Consider the following 15,886-nt stretch of genomic DNA (forward strand, 5'->3'; position numbering starts at 1 on the left):
CTTTAGGTTAAGGCAGGCTAATGGGATACTATTGAGGAATGCTACTACCAGAACTCTGTTTCCTGTAGAGATGGAATTTCAGTCTCTATAAGAGTATGTCTACAGGGCAAGTGGGGAGTGTGATGCAGCACATGTAGACATATATTATTAAGCTAGTTTATGTAAGAACGGCCATACTAGTTCAGACCAATGGTCTGTCTAGCCCAGTATCCTGTCTGCTGACAGCAGCCCAGAAACATCAAAGGGAATGAACAGAACAAGGCAGTTATCAAGTGATCCATCCCATCTTGTCCAGGTCCAGCATCTGACACTCAGAAGCTTAGTGACACCTACTCCATGGGATTGATTCCCTGACCATCTTGGTTAATAGCTATTGATGGACCGATCCTCCACTAATTTCTTTAGGTTTTTTTTAAACCCAGTTATAGCTTTGGCCTTCACTACATTCCCTTGCAACAAGTTCCACAAGGTGACTGCATTTGTGTGTTTTAAACCTGCTGTCTATTAATTTCATTGGTGAGCCCTGGTTCTTTGATTATACAAAGGAGTAAATAACACTTCCTTATTCACTTTCTCCCACCAGTCATGATGTTATAGACCTCTGTCATCTCTCCCCCTTAATAGTCTCTTTTCCAAGCTGAACAGTTCCAGTCTTTTTAATCTCTCCTCATATGGAAGCTGTTTCACAACCTTAATCATTTTTGTTGCCCCTGCCTGTACCTTTTCCATTTCTAAAATTTTTTTTAAATGGGGTGCCCAGAACTGTACCCAGTACTCAAGGTGGGGGCATTGCTGCATTTATATAGTGGCATGATATTTATGTTTCATTATCTATCCCTTTCCTAATAGTTCCTTACATAGTTAGCTTTTTTGACTGCCACTACACATTGTTTTTCTGAAAACATCTGCTCAATGATGATTGTTAGACCGCATCATTTTGTATGTATAGATAGCTCAGGTACTGATAGCAGTCAAGCCACAACAGCACAGATTATAATTATGCAGGGTCCCTGCTTCTACTTGGGTGGCTGGTCAGTGTTGCCAATGCTTCAGTCCAATTGCACTCCCCAGTTGCAGTGTACACCTAGCCTAAGGCTCTGAATCCTGCCTCTTTCACAATCTCTAGCTTAATTAACAATGTAAATATACAGGGATTAAGTATTGATTCCTATTGCCAAAAGAACACAAATAAAATAGGTACTATCACTAAACACTGACACTGCAAGTAGCTTTATAGAAAGTGTTGGCTGTTAACCAAACTTTTTTGCTCCTGTGCTTTCAGAGTCCTGTCTTTAAGGGCAAAGGATGACCATGTAACTTTATAGAAAAGGGACAGTCATTTCTGTGATCAGGGACTTCAACTATGTTAGTTCCATGAGGTAAACTCCTAATGCCAGACAACATAAACTTGAGAAAACAAGTTTATTTGGAAATATTTTTAAAGAAAACAAATGGAAGCAGTAATGAAGGCAGGAACATCCGGGTTACTTTCTTTCCTCTGCTATTGATTTTGCTGTGTAACCTTGTGAAAAAAAAATCACAGCTGCTCAGTCCCACTGTCTTCCTCTGTAAACAGGAATAATAGTTCTTCCAGTTCCTACCTCGAAAAGGTGTTGTGGTTTAATTCATTAGTGTTTGTAAAGCACTTTGAGACATTCTGATGGAGGGAACTAGTCAAGTGCAAAAGTGTATTATTAAAGTCTATACACCATATTTATGCTAAGGGCTTGGCTACACTCGAAACTTCAAAGCGCTGCCACGGCAGCGCTTTGAAGTGTGTGTGTGGCCGCAGCGCCAGCGCTGGGAGAGAGCTCTCCCAGCGCTGCACGTACTCCACCTCCCCGTGGGGATTAGCTTGCAGCGCTGGGAGCCGCGCTTCCAGTGCTGTGGCACTGTTTACACTGGCGCTTTACAGCGCTATATCTTGCGGCACTCGGGGGTGTTTTTTTCACACCCCTGAGCGAAAAACTTGCAGTGCTGTAAAGCGCCAGTGTAGCCAAGGCCTGTCTATTTGGAAATTGTAGTCCTAGTCTTTGGATTCTGTCCCAGGTAAATTAGGACAGCCAGTCATCTTCCCTTCTAGTTGTTTTATCTACTACAGATCACCCTGCAATCAGCATCCTTTCAACAGTCCCTAAAATAGCTATTGCTAATTCAAATGGATTTTGTGGGCCAGCAGATACAGTTATCCACAGCTCATATTCCCTCTCATAGGTGCTGACTCCATGGGTACTCCAGGGCTGGAGCACCCACGGAAAAAAAAGTAGTGGGTGCTCAGGACCCAGTGGCAGCCCCGCAGATCAGCTCCTCTTCCCCCCCACCCCAGCACCGCCCACCAGGCCCCACTGATCAGCTCTTACCCTCCCTCCCAGCACCTCCCGCCTACCTGATCAGCTGTTCAGCAGCATGCAGGAGGGGTAAACAGAGGAGCAGGAGCAGAGGCGGGGCAGGGGTTTGGCACAGAATGGGGATCCAGTACCCCCCAGGAAATTGCAAAGTCAGCACCTCTGTCCCCTCTTGATGTGTTGTTCAAAACAGTAAATTCATAATGTTCTCACACTTCTGTAATCCAGCAGCACTTCCCTTTCATATAGGGAATCTGCAGATTTATATATAACTGAGAGCATTTGTCAAAGTGATCTGCTTTGATACACAAAGTATTGTTACTGCATTGTAGAGCTGCATTCAACTACATCAGCTGATACTAGACTTCAGGAAAAGGTTTGTTTTTTCAAACAATGGGAAAGGTTATCCCCCAGCTCCATGCATAGAGGGAACCTTACACCAAGCTCTCACCCTTCTGTGAGAAAGAAACCTAGCAACAGGGGAGATCTCAGAGCCCAGACTTCAGCCAGAGCCTGAACACCGACTGCTATTTTTAGCCCCATAAGCCCAAATCAATTGACCCAGGGTCTGAGATTCAGTGCCATGGGTTTGGTTTTTTTTGCAGTATACACACGTGCAAAGAGACCCTATGTGAGTACAGAGACCATGGAGAGTTAGGGGAAGAAGGCTGCAGTATATGCAAAGATCACCACAATCGCAATGTCCCACCTCCTGTACTAGAGATTCTTCAAAAATAAATAAGTATGAATCTGAATTATCTTTTCTACTCATCTTCTCCTCCAATGGTCCCAGGGCAGTCACACCTACAGGGAACTTTCCTCCCCTACAACTGCACCCCCATAGCAGTTTTACTTCAAGAGGGTAATCCACGCCAATGACTTCTGTTTGTTTTATGTACTTCATTTTGTTACATATTATAAGCAATAAAATCAAAGTAATGTCATATGTAGAACATCTGCTAAAACAAAAAGCCAGAAGAGGAGAGAGTATATTAGACCATAAGAGAAAATTAGAAAAAAATCCCACATGTTCAAAACAAAAGGCCTTGTTGCTTTTAAAATAAATTAATGTTGCTATAGAGGAATGGAGAAGGAATGGTATGTCTGGCAGCCTCAGTTCTTTAAAAAGGTTTCTAACATAGGAATTTTTTTTTTTTTTGCAAGTTCACTAGGAAACTCATTAAAAACAAACAAACATTCTTAAGTTCAGTTTGGAAGGCCATCATTAATGTGATTAGCCACAATATTTTGTAGGGAAAAAAGAACCTGCTACATTTAATTACATACACCTATCCATGCTTACCCTTGTCTAGATGGCATTTCAGGTCTGCTGTTTACCTGAATCAATAGCTTCATCATGTTATGTTCAAGATCAGAGATGAGACAAAATAAAGGGCACCTGCCACTGCACAATGAAAATTATATATATTTCACATTTTCTATTTTAACTAATATTTTAAGGGAAAAACAAATATTAAAATGTAAATTCCTGTTAGCAAAAAAAACATGTCTTTAGTGGAGTTCACAGGGAATAGCAATTAATTTTCCATGATGCACTGAGTAAGTGAATAATACTTTGCAATCCATATGTAAGTAGTATACGACTTGTGAGGAAATGACTAATTACTTTATGCCCCCCTTCTCAACATTTATTTTTTTATATAAACTACTCAGACTGAACAAATTTGTCTCCGATTCAAATGTAGTTTAGGGATTCAGTTTCCCATGCTTCTAAAGTTATAGCTCTTAAATGTTTCCAAAATATAAGAATGACACTTTGTACTGAGTAGCAGATCTTTAAATAGAGTATTATAAATAATTTGTATTGAAATTATTAACGTGATTAATTTACAACAAAAATATATTTCATAGAGTATATTCCATACAAGATATCATAAAATATTTTTGAATCGCTTTTAAAGGACCGGCACATTTGGCAAAGGATTTTCTTGTCAGCTTTTGCCTTAGTAAAGATTGAAGGGTTACAAAACTCCAAATAATTTCAATGGAAGGATGTTCAGTACCCAAGGAAAAAAAATGATTAGGACTTCAGAATTTGTCCCGCAGTATTAGTGACAGTTGGATGTGAATATTTCTTACGATGGATGTCCCTGAAGCAGTACATTTGTGTTGCAGTCTTTATTCTTTGAGTGATTGCATAAGTACATTCCACTCTTGTTGTGTGCTTGCCCTGAGTACAGTTGTCGAAATTTTTCCCTCTGTGGTACCTTCTGGGGCAGTTCAAGCACCCTCTCTTGCTGCAGACCACTGTGTGTGCGTATAATGGATAAAGCTGCCCAATCCCCCACAGTTCCTTCTTACTGATGATTGTTAAAAATCCGTTTGTCTTGCTTCAGCAAGTTCTCTATGTATAGTTACCTGTTGGAGTAGTTTTTAATGCTAGTTAATAGATAAGTTTTTTGTATAGTGAAAGTTAGTTTCTCAGTTCCCCAATGTTGCGATTCAATTTATTGGTACCGAGGTATGCCTCTGTCACTGCATTTCAAGCCCTGTCTTTCGTGCTGTAAACTGATGCTTCTGAGTGACCCATGCACTAGTTGTTCAAGTGTCTGGGTGAGTTTCACATAAGAGATCAGTGCCAGATTTGTAATTACTTCAAGCAAGGACCAGAAAAAGAGTGTGTGTCTATAGAGCAATTAAAAACCTGTGACTTGGGCACACGGGGCTCAGGCTAAACAGCCCCTTAATTTCAGTGTAGACATTCAGGCTCTGGCTGGAGTCCAGGCTCTAGGAGCCTGTGAGGTGGAAGGGTCCCAGAGCTCAGCCCAGTGTCTACACTGCAGTGAAATAGCCCCTTTGTCTTGCAGGGCTAGAGCAAGTTAGTGGCATGGGCCAGCCACAGGTGTCTAATTGCAATGTAGACATATCCAGAGTGTCCAGGTTGTTTCTTTTGGTGGAGGCTGCTCTGAGATTAAGAAAGCTCTGAAGGTAGTCAGGAAGGGTGCCCTACACTCTGGCTTCTGTGAGAAATGCCTGTCTGATGTTGTCTGAGTCCCAGCACCATTGTTCCTCCCCAGCACCTAGGAAGAAACAAGGCCTACAACAACACTTCAGGGAGAGGCAGATCACTGGTCCTCAAGTCTGCCAAGCAAGAACACAAAGGGTCTAGAAGAGTGCATGCAAAAATCAAAGCACTCCTCCATTCATTCATTAGCTAATATGGCACCATTGACTCCCAGTGCCAGGGCCCAAAGTCTGTGGGCCCAAAGTGGTGCCTTCATCATCTGCAGCACTGTCTTCATCTCACACACCAGTGAAAGAGTATTCCAGAGGCATATGCAGCAGCAAGGGACTTGAGTTAATTGATACCAGTGTCTCTAGTGGTGCAGGAGATTGCTCCTACAGTATGAGTAGAACATGGCGCCAGCATCCTCAGTGCAGCACCCAATACCTTCTCAACTTCCCATGTCCCAGAGTTCTCATTGGTCGGTACTGTCCAGAGGAAAAACCATCAATGAATTGGTTTCTCTTAGTCTTCTCCAGACTTTCAGTACCAGTCTCCAGCACTCACAGGGATGGACCCTCTGATCAGGAGACAGTGATTATTATTCTTCTGAATCAGAGGTTGGATATTATGTTTCCCAGCCACAGAGCTTGCCCCTCCTAGACCTTACCACCTACATCAGAATATTCCTGCAAGAAGAAACTGAGGAGGGTTGGGGGCAGCCTTGCCCATATACCTGCACGCAGAGACGCATGGCAGTTGAGGGTGCTCCAGCTCCCCTGAAAGGTACCACTGAAGTTTCCAACAACTGTGCTCAGGGCAAGTGCAGACTAAGAGTGGAATGCAGATGTGGAACACATCTCGAAGAACAAGAATTAAAGAGTAGGTTATTAGTGATTTTTTACATGCTGGGCCATTAGTAACTTTTTGGGAGTAATATGCAAAGTTAGGTGATCAAAGGAGGAGAATTATGAAGTTTGACACCATAAATGTCATATTAAATTTATTGTGGTGGTGGTGGTGGTATGATAGCTTGAAGATATGGTAGCTGGCTCTGAAGAATTGAGACTGGTTGTGGACCCGGGCAATAAACAAAGTGCCAGATTTTGGTAAGCTGCATTAATATTTATACCTTCATCAGAAGAACATTTTAATGTCTGCTTTTCTTTTTTAAACCATAACTAGTATTTGAATGAAGCTACATATTAATTATGTGTCTTTGGAACAGCTCCACTTTCTCTATTTGAGTCATATGGCAACTGTTTGTGCAAGAGAACCCCATGCTGCTCCTGGTCTGGCCAGCAGAGGGTAGCTTTGTACAGCAGAGGACTTTCCAATGCATACCACACTAGTAGTAAAATCTAGGAATCACAGTGTTACCAGGCACATTTTATGGTGGCTGACATTTTCATATTTGCTTTTTCCTTTGTATTCAGTGCTAGTAGTGGAGGGAGTCACATGCTTGTTGATTTTTTAGGCTGAGCTTATTGTGCACAAGAGGTCCTTGCATTCTTCCATTGTTCCCCACCCTGTGGGCCACTCTCCCATTCCCCTTTATTTCAGGGACTCATTGCAACCCTCTCCCCCGCCCTGCCCCCATCATGCCAGGGCCTTTGTGTGCTGCACTCATTTCCCTCTGTACTATGATCCCCCATTCCCTCTCCTGCCAGGAGAATCTTTGTGCCCCCCTTTATACCCTCCATGACAGGGACTCTGTGCACATCCCCATCCAACCCCATACTTCCCTTCCATCAGTGGCCCCCACACCAGAGTCCCCCATGGCTCCACTGCCAGCAATTCCCTGTGACCCCTCCCATTTTCTTCCTATGCCAGGATCCCCCATTCTTCTCCCTATGCTAGGAAGACTGTGCACTCCTTCTCCACTTATGCCAGGGTCCTCCATTCTTCCCCTGCCAAGGACCACGAGAGCATATTGTAGCAATTGGGGACAATGGCCAAGCTTCACCTCAACCAGGATCCCTTAGCTAGGCTTTAGAGTGACATAAGCTGTAAATTGAGGGAGACCGAAGCAGAGAACTGCAGCTGGAAAAAAAAAAGGAGTCTGGGACTGAAGGAGAAATGACGAGCTGACCAGGACAAATAAACACCAACCCAAACAGGAGGAGAGGGACATGCTATGCCAACCAGGCCAGGAGGAGAAGGATAAGCAACAGCATAAAACAGAGAGGCAGCATGAGCTAGGGAACCAGAGGCCAGATGAATCAGTAGGTGGGGATAACCCACAAGACGACAGTTCTGCGTGGGGCATAAGTGCTACATTGGTAGGTGTCTATCCCTCTTCCTATCTAACCAGCTTTGGAAAAGCTTATGATTTGCACCAGGTCCCCATCAGAGAGGATCAGATTTCAGCTCCATTGGTGGTGCAAAGGGCCTTGATGCCTAAAGCCAAATGGATGGAATAGAAATTGTAAACTATGAAAAATTTAAGACAACTAAACTCCTTAAAGTTTGATGCGACCCCTGAGGCTTACAGGAAAAAATTTCAGGTGGGTTCAAAAGCATCAATGTGTAACTTATATGGAAGTGACAAGCCAGATAGATTATCCTTTTCCCCATTTGGGGAGGTAAAGAGACAGTATGAAACAGTTGTATGAAATGTTTGGATTAGAACAATTTCATGATTTGTGTTCATATGACCTGAGGTTGTCGGTGAGGACTCAGAAGCAAGAAGACCTGTGTACTGCAAGCAGACTGGTTGATGAGTTTGTTGCTAATTAGGTTGGTTCTGAGAAAAAACAAGGTTGACTGGCCCAAGCCTGGGTCACAGGAGGGGAATATGTGGGATTCCCCAGAATTGGGGACTGGACAATGTCAAGCTAAGAAACAGGGAGTTGCAGCACCCCCAAATCAATGCACTGGTAAGGACCCCAAGATCTGACTTATCAATGCCAGGGGGCTGGACACAAATGGGCTGTCTACCCAAGGCTCAGGCACTGATGCTGAGGCAGCGTGTATTAACTTTATTGCAGCCTGGCCCAAGAGGGGCTTGGACACTGGCCCAGTGGTGCAGCAGGCTAACCATCAGCTCAGGATTAAACAAAGACTGTGAATGGCTTGCCAACTACAAAACCAGTTTCTCCTCCCTTGGTTTTCACACCTTAACTGCTAGAAAAGGGCCTCATCCTCCCTGATTGAGCTAACCTCGTTATCTCTAGCCTGCTTCTTGTTTACACACACACACCCACCCACCCCTGGAAATTTCCACTACATGCATCCGACAAAGTGGATATTCACCCACGAAAGCTCATGCTCCAAAACATCTGTTAGTCTATAAGGTGCCACAGGACTCTTTGCTGCTTTTACAGATCCAGACTAAAACGGTTACCCCTCTGATACAGGCTAACCATGGGAGTACAGTATGAATGCAGTATACGTACAGTATGATGCAACTGAATTCACACCACAGCCATCGGTTTAATGTGTCCTGCTGCATCCTTGAGAGTCAAATACAGCCAGATCCCAACAGAAATTGGAGGTGAGAATCAATGGGGAGACATTCACAGGGTGGTAGAACACCAGCACTGTTCATACCTTAGAACCTGCATGTTGTACTGAGGACAGGTGCTGACAGGCAGGCCCCTGTGTGAAGGTTCCTGCCATGAACCCCATCATTCTGCCTGTGGCCCATGTCATTAGAGACACCGAATAAAGTTCTGTGAGCCTGACAATGGGGATATTGGAGGATATTCCTTTCTGATGTATTTGGAAGAGTTATTGCAGGAGCCCAGAGAGCTCAGGTGTAAATCCACTAGAGCCAGGCCCCATGGCCAAAGGGCCTACTCACAGATATCCTTCAGCCAGATAACAGAGCCCATGCTAAGCATGGCAGTGTCCAGAACTCCATGTGGAAGTGGGGGAAACCAAGGCACAGATGAAAGTGCTATGAATCCAAACTCCACATGGAGATGGGACACTTAGGCTGCTAAGGGATACTGTCAACCATACAATGCCTGCCAGGGAGTTGGAAAAGCCCAAGGTAAGTGTTAAGCCACTACTTAGGGGAATACAAAGCAAGAAGCAGCCAGGAGGTCTGTGATGGGGCTCCACTCACCACACTAGCACCTCCTGCTGGCCATCTTGGCAATTACTCCCACAGGTCAGTATACCCACTCCTGATGGTGCCTCACCACTCACATCGCTCACATTACTCCAAGGACAGTGGCATCCTCTTAATGACACAGCCCTCTGCTCCCCACTTCCAGGGAATCTACAATCAACTGTACAGCCACTTCACCAGAGGCAAATGGGTGGGACCTGGGCCTACCCACTGTTCTGGGTCCCAGACTAGGGACTCTCTGAACCACAGCCATCTACTGCATTCCTTTGACTTGACCACCACTGCATTTCCCTGGACCACTTCCCCACAGCCACAGCACCTTACTCAGTCTCAGCAGCCCATCTGGAGCTCCTTCTATACTCCATGGTCCCTACCTGCACTGCTCTGTCCAAGATGCTGCAGGACACAGTCTTCTCTCTTCAAGCTCCCAGCAGAGACTTAAGTAACTGACTTTGGCCCTGCAGCTCTTTTTATGTGAGCCCACTGGGCCAGGATTGGGTGCTTCTTGTAGTCTCTTTCCTATTGGCTGCTTCCCACACAGCTTCCCTAGGGCTCTATTAACCCCTTCCCTGCCAATGCGGCATGAATGTCCAAACACAAGATCTCCCTCTATCTATAATTGTATTATAATCTGTGAAAATGTAAATGGATCTAAGGCAGGTGGGGGAGGAAGTGCTGCTCTCCTCAGTGTATCATGAGCAGTGGAACTAGATTCAGAGGGCCAATATTCTCTGGAGGCACTGTTATTGATGGGACAATGGGAGAAAAGGGAACACACAAAGTTAGGCTGGAAGCAGCTCAGCCACATGGACAGAGCAGTACAAAGAGTTTAATAAAGTTTTACTTGTTCAACTTAATCTGCATTCATCCTTTGTGAACAAAACATTTAGCATGTAGAGAACACTGGGACTCCACAGCCATCACACAGACTGCAAACACAGGGGGAGCAGGGCATGTAACTTGGCTGTGGGAACAGTTTGAGGGTTCACCCCTACCAATGGATCAGGCCCATTCCTCTGCAAGAGGCATTGTGGGGTTAAGACATGCTCTGCAGGGATCCAAGCCAGTTTTCATTACGGGAGTTAATCAGTGCCCTCAGAAGAGGCAGCAGGCTGCTCCTTAGAATGGTGACTCTGTGCCTGGGAATGTGGGGGTTTCTGAGAATAAAGCACAGGGTGGGTTGGCTGTGGCAGAGCTCGTGTCCCAACAGGCTCTGGGTGTCTCTAGGGATGTTGGTTCTGGGGAGTTAATGCCCCCCTTTACAATCTGGGGGAGATGGCATTACTAGTTCTGTGGCTCCTGACTCAGTGGCCTCTTGGCTTGAGTCTGACTGCAAAATAGAGGCTGAGCCTGTTGCTATGGAATCTGTGACCTTCCTTGACTGAGGATTCTGGCTTGCTGGCAAAGCCCCAAAACAAAAAAGGCCATTGAAGGAGGAGGCAGTTCCAGTTTCAGACGATGCTATGAAGTGGGCTAGTTTGGTCAGTGCAGTTGGGAAACAAACTGTTGAGGGTGCTGCTAAGGGTGGTTCCTTGGTTGGGGACATAGAGAATTCTCTGGTATTAGTTTTGCCCCCTCCCTCCAGTCTCTCTGAGGTTCTCCCCTTGAGGTCAGTAGTGACTCTGATGTGGGGATGATGAACTCACACATTCTTTGGGTCCTGAACACCCTGAGGGGGGAAAATATCCTGGACACTATTGATAGGTTTCTGGCTGAGACTAAGAGGAAATTGGTTTCCTGAACTTAATCTGTTTTTGTTGTCATGTAACTGCCTCTATGCTGTAGCATACATATATTAAATTGGATCCTACTCCACTCTTTTCAGAAAAAGATCAGAAGGTTCATTTGGACTTTTTCTTGGATGTCTGAGGCAGAATATTTTGTATCTGCCCATTGTGGAAGGGGGTGTGTGTCAAAGTCTCATTGATCCTTTGACTAGAGTTGCTACTTTTCAGTTACTGCCTCTGAAGCAGCTGTTTGTTCATAGAATATCAGGGTTGGAAGGGACCTCAGGAGGTCATCTGGTCCAACCCCCTGCTCAAAGTAGGATCAATCCCCAGACAGATTTTTGCCCCACATCCCTAAATGGCCCCCTCAAGGATTGAACTCACAACCCTAGGTTTAGCAGGCCAGTGCGCAAACCACTGAGCCATCCCACTCCCCCCAAAGCAATGGGGGTACAGAAAATACATTGTTTAGCTCCCCCACCCCCAAAGCTGCTGCAGCCCCTGGGTGTTTTATTGATTCTGGGGATGGCTGGGGATTGGGAACTCCGGGAGCCGAAAAGTTGTGGAGTGTTGGCTTTTGTGCGTGTATGTGGGTATCTGCGGTGTCTCTCCCCCACCGGCCCCAAGAAGTGAGATCCATGGCCGGGTTCTGGTCACGTTGAAGTCAGCAGCATCAGGAGCCCCAGGGCATGAATGAGAAGTCAGTACCGGTGCTCAGCTGCCTGTCCTCATGCGGTACTGCCTGCCCTGGCCCTTCAGGGGTGTGTGATGCACAAGGCTGAGGGTGGCACCGTGGGAAGAATGTGCTTCTTTCTCCTAGCATGTTACTTGCTCTTCACTCTGTGATATCTCTCCTCCCAACTCCTGAAGGGGTCCTAGCAACCTAGTACTTTCATTTTACACCCTAGAGTGTGGGTTGGTTGGATTGTTTTTTAGCACATCAAATACAATTATTACTTGAGGGTCATTACATGGTGTTTGGGTGTCAGCCTGCTGCTGGCAGAGGTCAGTGAGGAAAGACCAAACTAGGGAAGGTTGGGTGTATATGAATGTGAGCCAAGTGGAATATCAGATTCCTTTTCAGGTTCTCCTAGTTGTTTAGGCTCAAAGCTTCTGGTTAAAGAAAAAATCAAATGAATGCTTTTCCACACTGGAAAAAACATCAGACCGCTTTTGCTTACTTCAGTGATCATTTAGCTATTGCAAAGTTTTAAGGATCCCTTTACGATTTTGGTTTTTTGAGTTTGAGAAAGTTGACGTGTTGGATAAAATTATTTTACGATGTTTGTGGGTGTAAATCAGTATATTATAATTTTTATTTAAAATAAAATAGTGTCAGCAGAATTGTTGACTGAACTAACTGTGAAGGACTGCAAGAGGGGTTGGAACTGGCTACTAATGAGGAATTGAAATGGCCCCAGGTGAATATTTTTATCAGGCTTTAAAACAAAAAATCAAAAACATGGGGAAAAAAAGTATGGGTGGAATGTAGTAGGAATGATTAAAACCAAACATTTTTCTGGGGTGGCTAGTGTAGAAGGCTGCATCCTGTCAGCAGAGGTCAAGAATAACTGATAAAGGGAGAGACGAGATGTTGCCGGTGAGCGTATAGACCAATTATACAATTTCTGATCCAAGATGGGGACAAGAAGGTTGTTTTTCTTTGGCTATTGTGTGTGTCGCTTTTTAAAAAATTGGCAATTCATCTCTTTTGTGTGGGTGAGACTGATGTAAGAAGGCAAATCAAAAATTGGGTTGAATCCTGTGTTCCTTTGGTTGCCAGTTTGGGGTCTGGAAAAAATTTTCTTGCTCTGGATATTGGCTAGAATCTTGATGTGTTTTCACTTTCTTCTGGAGTTCTGAGCAGGGACTCCAGAAGAACCAATTTCCTACTGTTAGTGGAACAAATGGGGTTCAGTGGGAAATGACTGCTAAGAAGGAGTACTGTGGAAAGGGATCTGGGATCATAGTAGACCACAAGCTAAATATGAGTCAACAGTGTAACACTGTTGCAAAAAAAGCGAATGTCATTCTGGGATGTATAAGAGGAGTGTTGTAAGCAAGACACAAGAAGTAATTCTTCCTTTTTACTCCATGCTGATTAGGCTTCAACTGGAGTATTGTGTCCAGTTCTGGGTACCACATTTCAGAAAAGATGTGGACAAATTGAAGAAAGTCCAGAGAAGAGCAACAAAAATGTTTAAAGATCTAGAAAACATGACCTATGAGGGAAGTTTGAAAAAATTGGGTTTGTTTAGTCTGGAAAAGAGAAGACTGAAAGGGGACATGATAACAGTTTTCAAAACATAAAAGGTTGTTACAAAGAGGAGGGAGAAAAATTGTTCTTAACCTCTGAGGATAGGACAAGAAGCAATGGGCTTATATTGCAACAAGGGAGGTTTAGGTTGGACACTAGGAAAAACTTCCTAACTGTCAGGGTGGATAAGCACTGGAATAAATTGCTTAGGGAGATTATGGAATCTCCATCATTGGAGATTTTTAAGAGCAGGTTAGACAAACACCTGTCAAGGATGATCTAGATAATACTTAGTCCTGCCACGACTGCAGGGGACTGGACTAGATAACCTCTTGAGGTCCCTTCCAGTCCTATGATTCTGGGATAATGTGTACCCTTTTCTGCCAATCTGCTTGCAGCCTCTATGAATCCTCCCTATGAATCCTGTTTCAATTATTGGTGGGTACAAGCACTCATGGGCCATCCAGAAAGTGAGCACAAATTAAAGTGGACAGCCAAAATTTGGTCGCTTATTTTTGTTTTGCTCTTCCCCCACCAGAATCTAATAATTCTAACAGTTATGCTAAAGTTACCTTTGGTTCCCTATTCTCATCACTGTGGGCCCTGGCTTTCCCCAGGTAATTTACCAGTCTGAGTCAGACTTTTGGTAATCCCTGTTGGAGTATCACACTGGACTAAATTTCCACAAGTCAGGAACTGTTGACCACTTTTCCACCTCTCACCAGAGATCAGAAGTTTTCCCTTTGTCTCCAGGAACAAACTGTAGTGAATTATCCCAAGAACAGTCAAATATCCCAAATTTCAGTTACAGAATTGAAAGATCAACAGGAAATCAAAGATAAAGATTACAAAAAATATATGAAGGACTAAGGCTCCCTAGTTTCCCCAGGTAGGTCTAAACCCTTTGAGTTATAAAAACAATATCAGAAAATATGGTGTTCACATTTCTAGAGGTGTATATTTCTCTCAGGGAGTCAAGGTGCTGGTCTGAGCCTCCAAACTTTAACATATAAGAGTTTTAGCTCAGTGTGAGTGAGTTTCTGCCTCCTGCATTAAGATGAATGTTTGTCATTTGTATCCTTCTGGTTGCCTGACATGGCTAGGTGTGACCTTGCCATTACCAAACCAAGAGTGAAAGTAGCATCCTTCTATATGTAAGGGGTCTCCAACGCGGTGCCCGTGGGCGCCATGGCACCTGCCATGACACCCGCGGGGGCATCTAAATGCACCTGCATCCTGGCCGGCAGTGGAGCATCCGCCGAAATGCCACCGAATTTCTGCGGCGTTTCGGCGGCAACGCCTCTCGATGACGTCACTTGTGGGCGGCAAGTGGCGTCATCGAGAGGCATCGCTGCCGAAACACCGCAGAAATTCGGCGGCATTTTGGCGGATGCTCCACCACCGCCACGGTCCTTTGTTGGGCGCCCGCCAGACGAAAAGGTTGGGGACCACTGTTCTATGTTAACAGGTTCACAATAAGGTTTGATCTTATCACACATGACCTCTCCGCCCTGGCCTATGTACTCCAATTTAATGCAGTAGTCAGTTTGCTTTCCATAGCGAACAGTTATCTTTTTTAACTACGGTACATTTTTTACCTGCTTAAGCTAAATTAAGCTAAATTAAAATGACACTTTTATTCTCAGACTTGCACCAAAAGTGATTTACCACAGAGTTAGTAATTTCCATGAAAGTTTGCGATTAGACCAACCCTGACAGAGTTTATATAAACTTAGTTCACATTTTCAAGGACAGCTGCATGACTGCAAGGACTAGAAACATAACTAGAAGCATGGTCCTATTGAAGTCAATGGGAGTTTTGCCATTGACTCCAGTAGAGCCAGGATTTCACACAATGGTTTTAAAATGAAAGTTTAGATTTCAAAGCACAAAAGTTTTTAGTGTATATTTTCCCATGTAACTATACAATTCTCAGGGCCCTGATACTACCCATCTACATTAAATATGATTTCTTAATGGACAGTATTCAGTGTATCACAGATAGTGAATGTTAATTAGCTTGGTGCCTCTGTAGACAAAATTGTTCTCCATTTGCCTTGAAATTCTATCTAATCTATCAGCTCAGCCTGTTGTGGTTATTTTTGCACAGCACCTCAGAATCAGGTTAATTAAAACTTTGATCATCTTAAACAGCGGAGAAGCCTAAGATTGTCAAACTCCCCAAAACTAACTTTTCAGTAAGAGAATTACTACCACCTTTTAGAAACAAGACAGAGATTCAACCACCTACTTACTGTTCTGGGAATGAAATCTTAATTTTTTTTCACTTTACTTTGATGAATTATGTAATTAAAAGTCTAATTAGAAATCTGTATAATGTTCCAAATAAAATAGTAGAGTCAGTAACCTTAATTTCTATGAGGCTTTTTTAGATTATTTTTGTACAGATGTAGTAAATCAGTTGGTGAAATCCTGACCCCATTGAAGTCATTATATTTAAAGCAATATGCCAGAATTTGCACTGTATACTTATTCCTGCCCTAGTGATAATTG

The 15,886-nt window shown here is 44.0% G+C and overlaps 1 pseudogene; it reads left to right on the top strand.

The window, feature by feature from the left end:
* The first annotated feature begins 7,442 nt into the window (after positions 1-7,442).
* Positions 7,443-15,886, top strand: part of LOC123363183 — an 83,575-nt pseudogene continuing 75,131 nt past the window's right edge.

This window comes from Mauremys mutica, chromosome 2 (assembly GCF_020497125.1).
Source record: "Mauremys mutica isolate MM-2020 ecotype Southern chromosome 2, ASM2049712v1, whole genome shotgun sequence".
Classification (NCBI taxonomy): domain Eukaryota; kingdom Metazoa; phylum Chordata; order Testudines; family Geoemydidae; genus Mauremys; species Mauremys mutica.